The following is a 13612-nucleotide window of genomic DNA, read 5'->3' on the forward strand; positions in this document are numbered from 1 at the left end:
ACCTCTGTCATTTTAAGTTCAGACTTGCAATGCAATTGCAGCGGAGTTTACACTAGAAATCATCTTGCCTTACTTTATGAGAAAGCTTGTTTTCTTGATTCTTGAATTAAATTCAGCAAGAGAGAGGCGAGATCCTTATCAATACAAGGAAACTTGTCCTTGAACAATATCTTATTTTCTTTTTTCTTTTTTTTTTTTTGAGTTGGAGTCTCACTCTGTCACCCAGACTGGAGTGCAGTGGCCGCTCCCAGCCACTGTAGCCTCGACCTGCTGGGCTCCGGCGATCTTTCCGCCTCAGCCTTCCAAGTGGCTGGAATTACAGGCATGCGCTACCACGCCCAGTTGATTTTTTGATTTATTGTAGAGATGAGGTCTCTTTTGCTAACTTCCATAATAATAATCTCAACAAAAAGGTTAAGTAATCTGAATTTAAAGAGCTTGACTACATTTAAGCTTATTATGATTCCTTTACATATTTTTTCATGTTCTTTCTACTCTTCAGTAACATTATTTTAGTTATTTAATACTGCTCATCAGTGTTAAAGGGAATCAAAGAGAGAGTTTCCCACCTTGCCAAATTGGACCAGAACATTAACAGGTCTTGCGTTCCCTTTTTATTTCATTAGCCATTCCTATTTTATAGGGGTTTACAGGTACTTATTTATTTTTCCCAGTCAGCATCTTAAGTTGATCAATACTTGTGAAAGCTCTCTCTCATTTCCTTCAGTCTTTCTTCTTGGTCCTTCCACATCACTCTGTAGTTGTTACTTAGAAATGCAGCATGGATACGCTTTAATAATTTGGGGGGATCAGTCATTAAATGATTTACTTTCCATATCTTACTGCTTTCATTGTCTTATTTCTGATTTACTTGCCCTCAGACTTTTTTCAGCGAGGCTCTAGCTGTGCTAAATTTCTGTGGCATCCATTATTGATAATATCTGTATTTCAGCATCATATTTAAGTGATATTTTAACTGGTTATAATATCCCACATTTGCAATTTCTTTCCTTTACCATTTTGTTATTAGTATTACATTACTTTTCATCTAAGGTCTACATTCATAGAAATTTTTCTCTTTGATTTTGATATGCTTAAATGTCACAATTAGTTATCAATCTTACTTTTCTAGTCTCTGTGAGCCCATTTAATCTGATTTGTACATGTTTATTTAATTTGAGGCTATTCCTAATCATTATTTATTTATATGTTTTCTTCTGAGTAGGGTTAGAGGTAGATCAATAGGGTTAGAGTAAAGCTTGTATGTATAGAACACTGCAGCCAATTATTAAAGACCTTTTTTTTGAGTTGGAGTCTCCCTCCGTCACCCAGGCTGGAGTGCAGTGGCACACTCATGGCCACCCCAGTGACGACCTGCTGGGCTCTGGTGTTCCTTCCACCTCAGCCTTCCAAGGAGCGGAACTACAGGGGTGTGCTGCCATGCCCAGCTAATAAAGATCTATTTTTTTAAAATCATATTTGATCTCACATATTAACGTATCACCTACTGAGCCATAAACCAGTTCTCAAACAATTTTTAAAAATTAATATTTTACAGGTTACATAATGCAGTTAATATTAGCCTTGGTACAAAAAGAAAAGTAGAAAACACTCAGGTGTTTGGAAATTTGAAAACTTATTTGTAAATTACTCATGGAAAGGAAGTAAATAAAATTTTAAAAATAATTTGAATTAGATAATAATACAAATTTTTTATATTAATCTTGTGGAATGTACCTAAAGCAGGATTTGGAGGAAAATGTGTAGCTTTTAATTGTAATACTAGAAATGGAGAAATAATGCTGAAACATTAATGAACTTAGCATTTGGCTAAAGCAAATAAGGAATCAATATCACCACAAAGAAAGCAATAATAAAGATAAAAATAGAAAGTATCAACAAACTCAAAAATTTGTTCTTAAATGTGGTAGGCTGGATAATATTTCCCGTCCCAAATATATCCATGTCCTAATTCCTGAGATCTGTGAATATTACCTCACATGATAAAAGAGGCCTAGCAGATGTAAGTTAAGAGTTTTGAGAATGACAGATTATCCTGAAGTATCTGATTGTACCCAAAATATAATCACAATATCCTATAAGGAAAGTCCAAAGAAGAAGGCATTGTGATGACAGCAGTAGAGATTGGCATGATGTGGCCACAAGCCAAGTGTGATGGCTAACTGTATGGGTCAGTTTGCCTGGACCATGAGTGCCCAGATAGTTACCCAAACGTTATTCTGGGTGAGTCAAAGTATTTTGAGTAGATTAACATTTGAATCAGTAGGTTGAGTAAAGCAGATTGCCTTCCTATGTTAGTGGTCTCCGTCCCATTAGCTGAATAACTGAATAGAATCAAAACACCGAGTAAGAGGGAGCTTTCTCTGCCTATTTGCTCTGGGACATTTGGTCTTTTCCTGCCTTCAGATTCAAACTGAAACCCTAGTTATTCTTGGGTCTTGATCCTGTCAGCTTTCTGACTAGAACTTACACTGGCAACTCCCTTGGTTCTCAAGCCTTTGGATGAGATCTGGAACTACACTATCATTTAATTTCCATCTTGCTGACTGCAGATCTCAGGACTGAAGAGGCAAGAATTAGATTGTCACCTGGAACTTCCAGAAAAAATGGTGGCCTTGCTGATACTTTGACTTTGACTTCAGACTACTGACTTCCAGAACTGTAGGAGAATAAATTTGTGTTGTTTTAAGCTACCAGATCTGTGGAATTGCATTACAGTAGATGTAGAAAACCATACAACTAACAAAATAGATGATCTGACAATATTGATCATAGAAAAAGGAGAGAATAAATGAATATGCAACAATATGAATAACAAAAAAGAACAAAAAGTAACTACTGATGTCATAGACCTAAAATATAGTAAAAAGATATTATGCACAACTTTGTAACAATACATTTGAAATCTTTGGTGAAATGGAAAAAGCTATTAATTCTAAATCTGATTCAAAAATAAAAAAGTTTGAATAGTGATGCAACTATTAAAGTAATTGAACAAATAGCTAAACATTTTCCACAAAAATCTACTGAATATTAAAGGTAAACTTTAAACCTTACACAAACTATTCCTGAGCATAGAAAAAGTAAGAATATGATCTAGTGCATTTAAAGAAGTTATCATAACTTTGATAGCAAAACATTATAAAGACAGTATAATAAAGGAAATTTATAGGCTGGTCTACTTCTTGAACATAAGTGAAAAATTATAAATAAAATATAAGTAACTGAATCCAGAAAACCATTAAAAAAATATATCATGATTAAGATGAGCTAATTTCAAGGAATAGAAGTTGGATTAGCATTAGAAAATCAATATAAAACTTACAGGACAAAAATCATGAGATCATTCCACTAGATGTAGAAAAATGTGAGATATAATTCCATATATATTTATTTTTTAAAAAGGCTAGTAATAGAAGGGTCTTTCAATAAGCTGACATAGGGTATTTAAAAGAATACAATATATCATATATGATGTTGAATAGTTAAAATCATTTTCTTTAAATCTGAAATAAAGTAGAGTTATATTACCCTTTCTAATCAAAATTTTCCTGGAAACCCTGACTGATATAGTAAAACCAACATGATTTATAATTTTTAATAATCATCAAGAAAGAAATAAACCTATCATTATCCTCTGACAAGAATGACTGTAGAAAATGAAAAATAATATATTACAATTATAAGATAATTTAGCAACTTTACTAGATGCAAAAATCAATATAAAATCAATTACAATTGTATAAAACACTACTAGTTAGAAAATAAAAAATTTTTACAAGTTTTTACAATGGTGTCAAGAAATAAACAAAGTACCTAGAAATAAATTTTTATATTTTTTGAAAAAAGAACTATTTTATTGCGCGTAATCTAATCCATGCAAAAAAGTGTAAAGATTTGTTAAACGCTTACTTGAACAAATAAACAAGCTTATCGGTTACGCAAGATATAGTCAGCATGCAAAAGTAAACTGTATTTTTATATAGTAGCAATCAAGAATCTGAAAATTAAATTCATTTCTAAAAATTTATTTACTTATTATAGAGTTGTGGGGTATAAGTGAGGATTAACTACGTAAGTAGGCTGCATGCAGGTGAAGTTTGGGCTTCTAGCTAGCTGGCCATCCCTTCCCCTGGTAATGGACCAGGCACCCTTTGTGTTATCACGTGCCTCAGGCCTTCTCCCTTTCTCCTTTCCTTAGCAGTGCCCAGTGACTGCTGATCCCATCCTTGTGCCAACGTGTCTAGTAGTGATCAGGGTCCACTTACGATAGAAAACATGTGGTATTTGTTTCCTGGTTTCTGTGATAGTTCACTTAGTATGATGACCTCAACGGTGTCCAAGTGACTGTGAGGGCCATGATTTTGTTTTTCTTTATGGCTGCATAATATTCCAACATGTGTATATATATATATATATATATATATATATATATATATCACATTCTCTTCATCTGGTCTACTTTCAATGGGCAGCAGTGTTGGTTCCATGTTTTGCTACTATGAATAGCGCAGCAATAAACATGCATGTGTAGGTGTCTTTTTGGCAGAGTGATTTATGTTCCTCTGAGTATAATCCCAGGAGAGAAATTGCTGGGTCATATGGAAGATCAATTTGTAGTTCTTATAGGAATTGCCATGCTGCTTTCCACAGAGAACTAGCTTGTATTTTTACCAACAGTGTAGAAGTGTTCCTTTTTCACCACAGCCATGCCAGCACCAATTGTTTTTTGACTTATTAATGATAGCCATCCTCACCGATGCTAGGTGGTATCTCATTGTGGTTCTGATTTGCATTTCTCTGATAATTAAAGAGGTTGAGCATTTTTTCTCATGTGTCTGCTGGCTGCTTGCACGTCATCTTTTGAGAAGTGTCTGTTCAAGTCTTTTGCCCACTTTTTAATGAAGTTGTTAGTTTTTCTCCTTTCACCGTGTTTGAGCTCCTCATAAATCCTGGAGGACTTTATCAGATGCATAATGTGCAAATACTTTTCCCCATTCTGTGGATTGTCTTTTTACTTTCTTTATGGTTTATTTTGCTGTGCAAGGGATTTTCAGCTTGAGGTCCCACTTGTCTTAGCGTTTGTAGCATTCGCTTTTGGGAACTTGGTCATGAATTCACTTTGTACTCCAATGGCTAGAAGGGTGTTTTCCACATTTTCTTCTCAATTTGCATGTTTTGAGGCTTAATGTTCAGGTCCTTGATCCATTTTAAGTTGGTTTTTGCATGTGGTGATAAGTAGGGGTCCAGTTTCATGCTTCTGCAAATAGTTAGCCAGTTTTCCCAGCACCATTTGCTAAATAGGGTCTCCTTTCCCCAGTGATTGTTACTGGTGTCTTTGTTGAAGATGAGTTGGTTGAGAGATTGTGTTTTTACTTCCAGAATCGTTGGCTTTTTCCATTGGTCTATGTGCCTACTTCCATATCAATGCCATGCTGTCTTGGTCACAGAAGCCTTGTAATAAAGTTTAAAGTCTGGAAGTGTAATACCCCCTCCATTGTTTCTTTTGCTGAGGATTGTTTGGGCTATTCATGCTTTTTTGTTTCCACATGAATTTCTGTATTGTCATTCCAGATACTGGTCATTTGATGAACATTGCATTGAAGTGATTGTGGCAGGATGCAGCAAATGCTCAAATATATTTCTTGTATGATCAAGTGAATAAACACAGAAATACATGTAGCTGATTCGGGATCAGCAGTTGGCCTCACCTGGGCTGATTGAATATCTCCCACTAGCCCAGCGGCAAGAAGGAGGGGTTGATAGCAGTTAAAAGTATTTCCTTTTGAAAGGCAAGTTGCAACTTTAAAGACCTGCCAGGCAATGGGCAGGTTTTGTTTAAGAAATCCCGAAATGGCCCAAAGACTGGCCATTTCATGGAAATGTATAAGAGTCTTATCTAAAACCCCCCCTTCTGAAGCTGACAGTTTACAAGGCTGCAGTTCCTGGAAGCCATTTGTTTTTTAAAAAATCTGATTTTGCTGAGTACAACCTTGCAAAGTTCCAAAGGAAGTATGTAATGACTCAACACGACCCCCTCCCTTACCTAAACAAGGGTATAAGACCCCACTTCTCCTGCTCTGGGGTGCTCAAGTTGGATGCATTAGATTCTAGGGCCTGCTGGGATGGTCAGCGTAATAAAGTGCCACTTCCTATAATAGTCTCAGTGTCACGATCTCTCTATTTTTCCTGCTACGTTTCAGATTGCCTTGGGTAGGATGGCCATTTTGACAACATTGATTCTTTTAATCCATGAGCTTGGGATGCTTTTCCACTTGTTTGTGTCATCCTTGATTTCTTTGAGCAGTGTTTTGTAGTTTTCATTGTAAAGGTCTTTCACTTCTCTGGTTAGGAGGAGGCCAAGCTATTTTGTGGCTATTGTGGCTATTGTGAATGGAATTGTGTTTTTATTTTTTTGCCTGCTTGTTGCTGGTGTATAGAAATTCAGCTATCTTTTGTGTTTTGATTTTGTAACCTGAGACTCTACCAAAGTGGTTTATTAGTGCGAGGAGGCTTTTGACAGATGCTCTGGTGTTTTCTAGGTATAAAATTATATCATCCACAAAGACGAATAGCTTTATCTCCTCTTTTCCTATTTGGGTACTCCTGATTTCCTTCTCTTGTCTGATTGCTCTGACTAGGACTTCCAGCACTATATGAATAAGATAAGTGAGAGTGGGCATCTTTACCTTTTAGCAGTTCTTAGGGGGGATGCTTCCAGCTTTTTCCCATTAAGCAAAATGTTGGCTGCAGGTTTATCATAAGATGGTTCTTATTGTTTTGAGGAATGCTCCTTCTATGCCTAGGTGTTTAAAGGTTTTTGGTAAGAAAGAATGCTGTATTTTGTCAAATGCTTTTTCTGTATCTAATGAGATAATCATGTGGTTATTGGTTTTACATCTGTTAATGTGCAGGATTATGGTCTTTCAAATGTCAAGCCAACCCTGCATCCTGGGACTGAAACCCAGTTGGTCATAGTGGATGATCCTTGAAACATGTTGTTGGAACTTGTTTGCTAGAATCTTATTGAGAATTTTTGTGTCCATGTTTATCAAGGAGATTGAACTGTAATTTTCTTTTCTTGTTGGGTCTTTGCCAGGTTTGGGTATCAGTATAATGTTGGCTTCATAAAATGAGTTAGGGAGAATTTCATCATTCTTGATTCCCTAAAATACTTCCCATAAGATTGATACTAGCTTCTCCTTGTATGCCTTGTATAATTTCACTGGTCCCGGGATTTTTTTTTTTTTTTTTTTTTTTTTTTTTTTTTTAGTGGAGAGGTTATGACTGAGTTGATTTCCTGGATTGTTATTGGTCTGTTTGGAGTTTAAAAAAAAATTTTTTTTAACCTTGGGATGTTGTGTGATGCTAGTAGATCCTCTGTTTCCTTTAGATTTTCTAATTTATTTGCATACAGGTGTTCATAGTAATCTTTGATAATCTTTTGCATTTCTTTAGGATTGGTTGTGACCTTGCCTTTTTTGTTTCTAATTGTGTTATGTGGACTTTCCCATTTTTAAAAAATCAGTCTGGCCAGGGGTCTGTCAATCTTATTTATCATTCCATAGAACCAACTTTCTGTCTTACTGATCCTTTCTATGATATTTTTGTCTTCTATACCTTACAGTTGTGACTTTATCTTAGTGATTTGAATTTTTCTACTGAAATTAGATTTTAGATAATCTTGCCATTTCACCTCCCTTAGATGTGATGTTAGAGTATTTACTTGTGATCTCTCTATTTTCTTGATGTGAGCATGCAATACTATGAGTTTTAATTTAAACATTGCTTTCATGGCATCACAGAGATTCTGACAAGATGTGTCTTTGTTTTCATTTGTTTCCAGGAATCTTTTTATTTCTGTCTTGATTTCTGTGTTGACACAGAAGTTTTTCAGCATCACGTTGTTTAGTGGCTATGTCTTTGTGTGTTGTGGGGGCATTTTTTTGGTGGAGATATTTATTTTTATTCTACTGTGATCTGAGAAGATACATGGTATTATTTTGACACTTTGAAATTTGTTCAGACTTGATTTATGTCCCAAAATGTGTTGATTTTGGAGTATGTTCCATGTGCTGATGAATAGAATGTATGCTTTGTAGATGTTAGGTGGAGTATTCTGTAGGTGTCTTTTAAATACATTTGATCAAATGTTGAGTTAAGTTTCTGGAACTCATTGGCTTTTTTTTTTTCTCTATGATTACTCTAGGACTGGAGTATTGAGGACTCCAATTATGAGTGTGTGGGTTTCAATGTCCTCTCTTAATTTACTTAGTAGTTGTTTTATAAAACTTGGCACCTCTATGTTGGGTGCATATATGTTTAGGATAGATATTTCTTACGAATTGAGCTTTTTATCATTTTGTGCTGTCCTTCCATGTCCTTTTACATTTTGATAGGTTGACGTTTGCTTTGTCAGTTATCAGAATAGGTACCCCTGCTCTTTTCTGTTTCCCATTTGGCTGAAAGTTCATTTTCCAGCCTGTGGGTTGAAAACTTTGAGCCTGTGGGTGTTCTTTGCAGTGAGATGAGTTTTCTGGAGCCTGCAGAATGTTGCATCATCTTTTTTGTTTTTTATCCAATTTGCCACTCTATGTCTTCACTGTGCCACCTTCAGTAAATTCACATTCAAATTAATTGTTGAAATGTAAGTTTATCCATATCATAGGACTCTTAGGGAGATGTTTTGTTTTCTTTTTACTTTTGTATTTATATATGTGTGTATTTTCATTTTTGTGAATGATCTGTATGCTCTGTTAATTCTGTTCTTGACTGTACATTAGTGTTGGGTATGACCATTTTTTTTCTGTGTTCAGCACCTTCTTAAGCATCTCCTGAAGGACTGGTCTTGGGGCAGTATATTCTCTTAGGGATTGGACATCTGGAAAAGATTTTAATTATCTGTCATTGATGAAGCTTCGATTGGTGGGATAGAAAATTCTTGGTTGGAATTGCTTATCTTTGAGAACATTAAAAATGTGATTCCTGTCCCTTCAGGCTTGTAGTGTTTCTGCAGATAAGTCTGGAGTAATTCTGATGGCTCTTCTTTGGTAAGTAGTCTGACCTTTCTCTCTTGCTGCCTTCACAATTTTTTCATTCATGCTTACTTTGTGTACGCAGATTACTATGTATCTTGGGGATGGTCTTCACATGTGATATCTTGTGGGGGTTCTCTGAATCTCCTACACTTGAATGGTCACCTCTCTAGAAAGGTGGGGTTTTTTTGGATGACCTCATGGAATGCTTGTTCTGTGGTGTTTTCAGTTTCCCTTTTTGCTTCAGGGATACAGATTAGGCACAGATTTGGCTTCTTGACATAGTTTGCCATCTCTCAGAGGCTTTGCTCATTCTTTTTAAGCCTTTTTTCTATATTTTTGACAGACTGGGTTAGTTCCATATTTTGACCTTCAAGCTCTGAGATTTTTTCCTCTGCCTGATTTATCTTGCTTTGTATGCTTGTTATATATATTTTTTAATTTCCAAGATGTAGATCATTTCCAGTATTTTATAATGGACCTTTTTGAAATTGGCCAATTCCACTTTTACTTCCTATACAACTTTGGTGAGTTTCATTTCTTGTTTCTTGTAGTTCTTTTTGTTCATTTTGGCTATCCAACCTCCAAGTTCTGTGACTATCATCTGAGACTGTTATTATGTGGAGTTTCCATCATTTGTACACTGATAGTTGTCTGTTTGGATTTTTTTGGGGGGGGCATTGTCTTTTTGAGACTCTGAGGATATCCTATGGGGATTTTTCCCCCTTATTTGTGGAGACCAACTCTTCCTTCTCAATCTTTCCTCTTTGGTTGTGTTGCTCTGAAGCTATTTGATATCTCTCTGTTCTAGGGTCTTTTCTGTCATTCAATATAGATCACTCAGCGAAAGAGACAAGAACAGTCATTACAGCTATTTGCTCCACTCTGATAAAGGCACTTCTGCTTCAGAATTTTTCCCAGGGTTACATCACTTGAGTTGGTTTTCAGACCCATTGCAAGTACTCTGTGGGGAACGTGTGTGGGGATGGGTCCCCGATCTGCTGGTTTGTGGTTTATAGCCCAGATACCTTCCCACCAGGAACAACTTCAGGTGTCTTTCATGTTGCTCCTTCCCTGTTCTAGTCTGAGCTCAGCACTTGAAAGAGAGAGAGCTGTCTGCCATCGGGAGATCCATCTTGTGGGCATGCAGGGCTTGCTGATGACCCTTCCTGTTCTGGAGGCATGGTTGGTCAACAGACTCTGGCAGTGGGTGCCTGTCGAGCTTAATCTGCAGGTGAGCTTTCCCAGTCTGGGAGCCAGCTTCTGGTCTCCACTGGCAGAATGTATACACTTGGAAACTCAAGTGCAGATTTGCTCTCCATTCTACTTGGGCTCTGATTGCTCACCACTGTGCCCTGAAAAGGGTATAGCTGGGAGGGATGGAACCAACCCAGAATGTGTTAGATCATGTGCCTCCTCTTGTTCACAGGGCAGAGTTTCCGAGCCTGGTGCACAGTGGAACATGGGGTGTCAGAATCCAGTGTCTGCCATTATAGCACTCTGCTTACTGGTCTCTATGTATTCAACTAGACCTCTGCTGGGTGCAGGGTGTTTCACTCACTCAGTACTGTTCACGGTGTTTGTATCTAACATTGGTTATTGCCCAATTCTCTTTCTTACTCAGAAAGAGCACTGGCCTGCTGCTTCACAGTGGCCATCTCTGATCCCTCCCCAAAGTGACATAAGATCAAACAGAAAATTTGAGTGGAAAGGAAAGTGAATTTGTAATCAAATACTTCTCCACAATTTCCAATTCCAGAATAAGAAGGCATACAGGACATTTACTTTTACTCCCACAAAGTACAACTAAAAATCTTGATTATTATGTGGTAAAATGAGACAGCACTCATCTTTTATTCTAAGGACAGTTTCTAGGATGCCTGCTCTAGGGGAAATACAATTTGATGACAGTGAATTTTTCATCACAAAACATGAGTCCAGAAGAAGGTGAACAATATTTTCAAGTGTTGCTTCAGGAAGAGTCCATGCAAAGTGATGTTGCAAGCCAGATATAAATTTTTTAAAAGACAGAAATCATCTTTAAGGCAAAAATTACAAAATTTTAAGAACATTAAAGAATACTTGAATAAATAATAAAGTGACATACTATATTTATGGATTGGAAGACTCAACATCCTAAAGTTGACAATTCTCTCCAAATTCTTCTATCATTTTAGAGCAATTTCAATTAGTGATATATATATAATTTTGTAAGTATTTGTAAATGTGTCTTACACATTTCTCCCCCAAAACTAAATTTTTACACGAATTTTCACTTCACTTTGTCAAATTATAAGCATGTTGTTCTTAATATGTCATATAAGCTTGATTATGTGAAACTTGTGCTTGAATATGTTTTTAAGAAGTTTATTTTTTTAAAAAAAACTATGTTATACAGAAAAATAAAGTACCATAAGCAAGTTTTTTGTATTTGAGAGAAAATATAGGAGCATAGACTCATACTTCTGGCAGGTGTAAACAAGTCTCATAGTAAAGGATTTTTCATTAAAATACAGCCTGCCAAGTGTCGCTAAGCATGCAGTAGCCATCTCTCTGTGTTTCTTTTGTAAAATGCTGAGCTGAGTTTTCTTTGAAGCCCCTCACACAGATGGTGAGATGAATTTGGTCTTCTTGCTTATTCTGGAAGAAACAAATGTTGCTAGAAGTCACTATGTTACACTATTGGGAGTCAGCAGTAGCCAAGGCAGAGAGGTGGTTGATCTCATTAAGGTATTGCTTAAAACTTTGCCCCATCTCCACTAATTAACTCTCTGTTTAAGATTGCTGAAGGAAATAAATGTAAATTTTGCACTGTATGTGCATGAGTCTGTATATGTGCGTTTTCAGAATTTCTCTGTACCATCTACTCATGACATTTAAAAACTCGAGTTAATATTCAGAATACAACACAATTAAAATCTCAATCATGATTAGTTAATTCTAAAAATGAAAAAAACAAAGTTTCAAAATAGGATAATTTTTTAAAAGTAAGAACTTCCTTTATCAAAAATAATTATAAAAGTATAATAATTGGAATAAATAATGCAATGCCAAGATTTAAAAAAAAAACTTGACAAATGAAAGAGAATCAAGGGCTCACAAAGAGAAAAATAATTGTCAACCTTATTTATAAAACATTGGCTACAAATAGAAATGACTATGCAATTAATAAATTAATAATACTCTAACAACCAATTAACCATAAGAGAAATTATCAAATTTAATTTTTACTTCACGTCAAGTATAAGATTTAATCTCAAGTGGATTAAAAATTTGAATATAGAAGTTGAAATTTCAAGGCTTCAGAAGATAATATAGGAACATTTTTACCTCAAATAGGGGATAATTTTTTAAAGAAGACATGAAAAGCAAGTGATTATTTTTATAAGATAAATTGACTACCTTAAAATAAGAGCATCTGTTTATGAAAACACACCTTGAAGAAGTTAAAAGGCAAACAACAAAATGCAATAATTAGGATTCAACATAGATAAAGAATCTCTACAAATTAAAAAAATCAACATATAAGAAAATGAACCTAAACTGTGGGCAACACTTTGTGGAAGAGGCAACTTGAATAGAAAACACGTAAGAAGATGTTCCATTCATAAATGATCAGGTCAATGCAAATTGACGCCACAATGAACAACTACTAACATTTGCCATTTTGGCAAATTTTTTCAAAGTCTAACAATATGATGTCATGGTAAGAATATGGAGCTATAAGAACATTCAAACACTGCTGGAGGTAGTGCATACTGCTGCAAAGATGTTGGAGGAGTCTTTAGTAATATCTAGTGACTTTGAACATCACATACGAAAAGAACAAGCCATCCAGTCCTAGCTGCATGTATACTCTGGAGAAACATAGTCACATGTATACCCATGGACATAGAAAACAATTTCATAACAGCAATGCCATTAAATAGCAGAACACCTAGTATAGCTCAGATCCAACCACAGAGTGGAGAAACAAATTGAGATGTGGTCATAAAACGGGTTCCTGAACAATGGTGAAAATGGCTGCATTTCAGTTATAGGTGGTCAGTCTCAGGAAGATAGCCAAGTATGATTCCATGCAGCATACACAACTAAACAATGTGTTCAAAAAAACTGATTACTGTATAGTGGTAAAAATGGCTGCATTTCAGTTATGGGTGGTCAATCTCAGGAAGATAGTCAAGTATGATTGCAAGCAAACTGCCAGTTTGAACAGCATTATTTAGGGATCCAAATATACATGCCACAACTTTAGATAAAAGGAAGGCAATTATGCACATAAAATTTAGGATTGTGATTATCTTTCTGAAGGAGATAAAGGCGTGAACACGAAGGAGACACTGGAAATTTCAAAGTTAAAAACAATACTCTTTTCTTAAGGTCATTTGTGGATTCGTGGCCGTTTTATTGTTATTCGTTATACATCGCACCGTTTTGATAAGCATTGTGCAAACATTCCTTTGGATTTGGGTGCCGTCCAACTGTGGGAGATTTTCTGTCCTCTCAATAAATCCTACTTTCTCAAAAAAAATTACAACTTTTTTTTTTTTATCAGA

Source organism: Carlito syrichta, unplaced genomic scaffold (genome assembly GCF_000164805.1).
Source record: "Carlito syrichta isolate Samal-C Ts95f unplaced genomic scaffold, Tarsius_syrichta-2.0.1 Scaffold311793, whole genome shotgun sequence".
In the NCBI taxonomy this organism is placed as follows: Eukaryota; Metazoa; Chordata; class Mammalia; order Primates; family Tarsiidae; genus Carlito; species Carlito syrichta.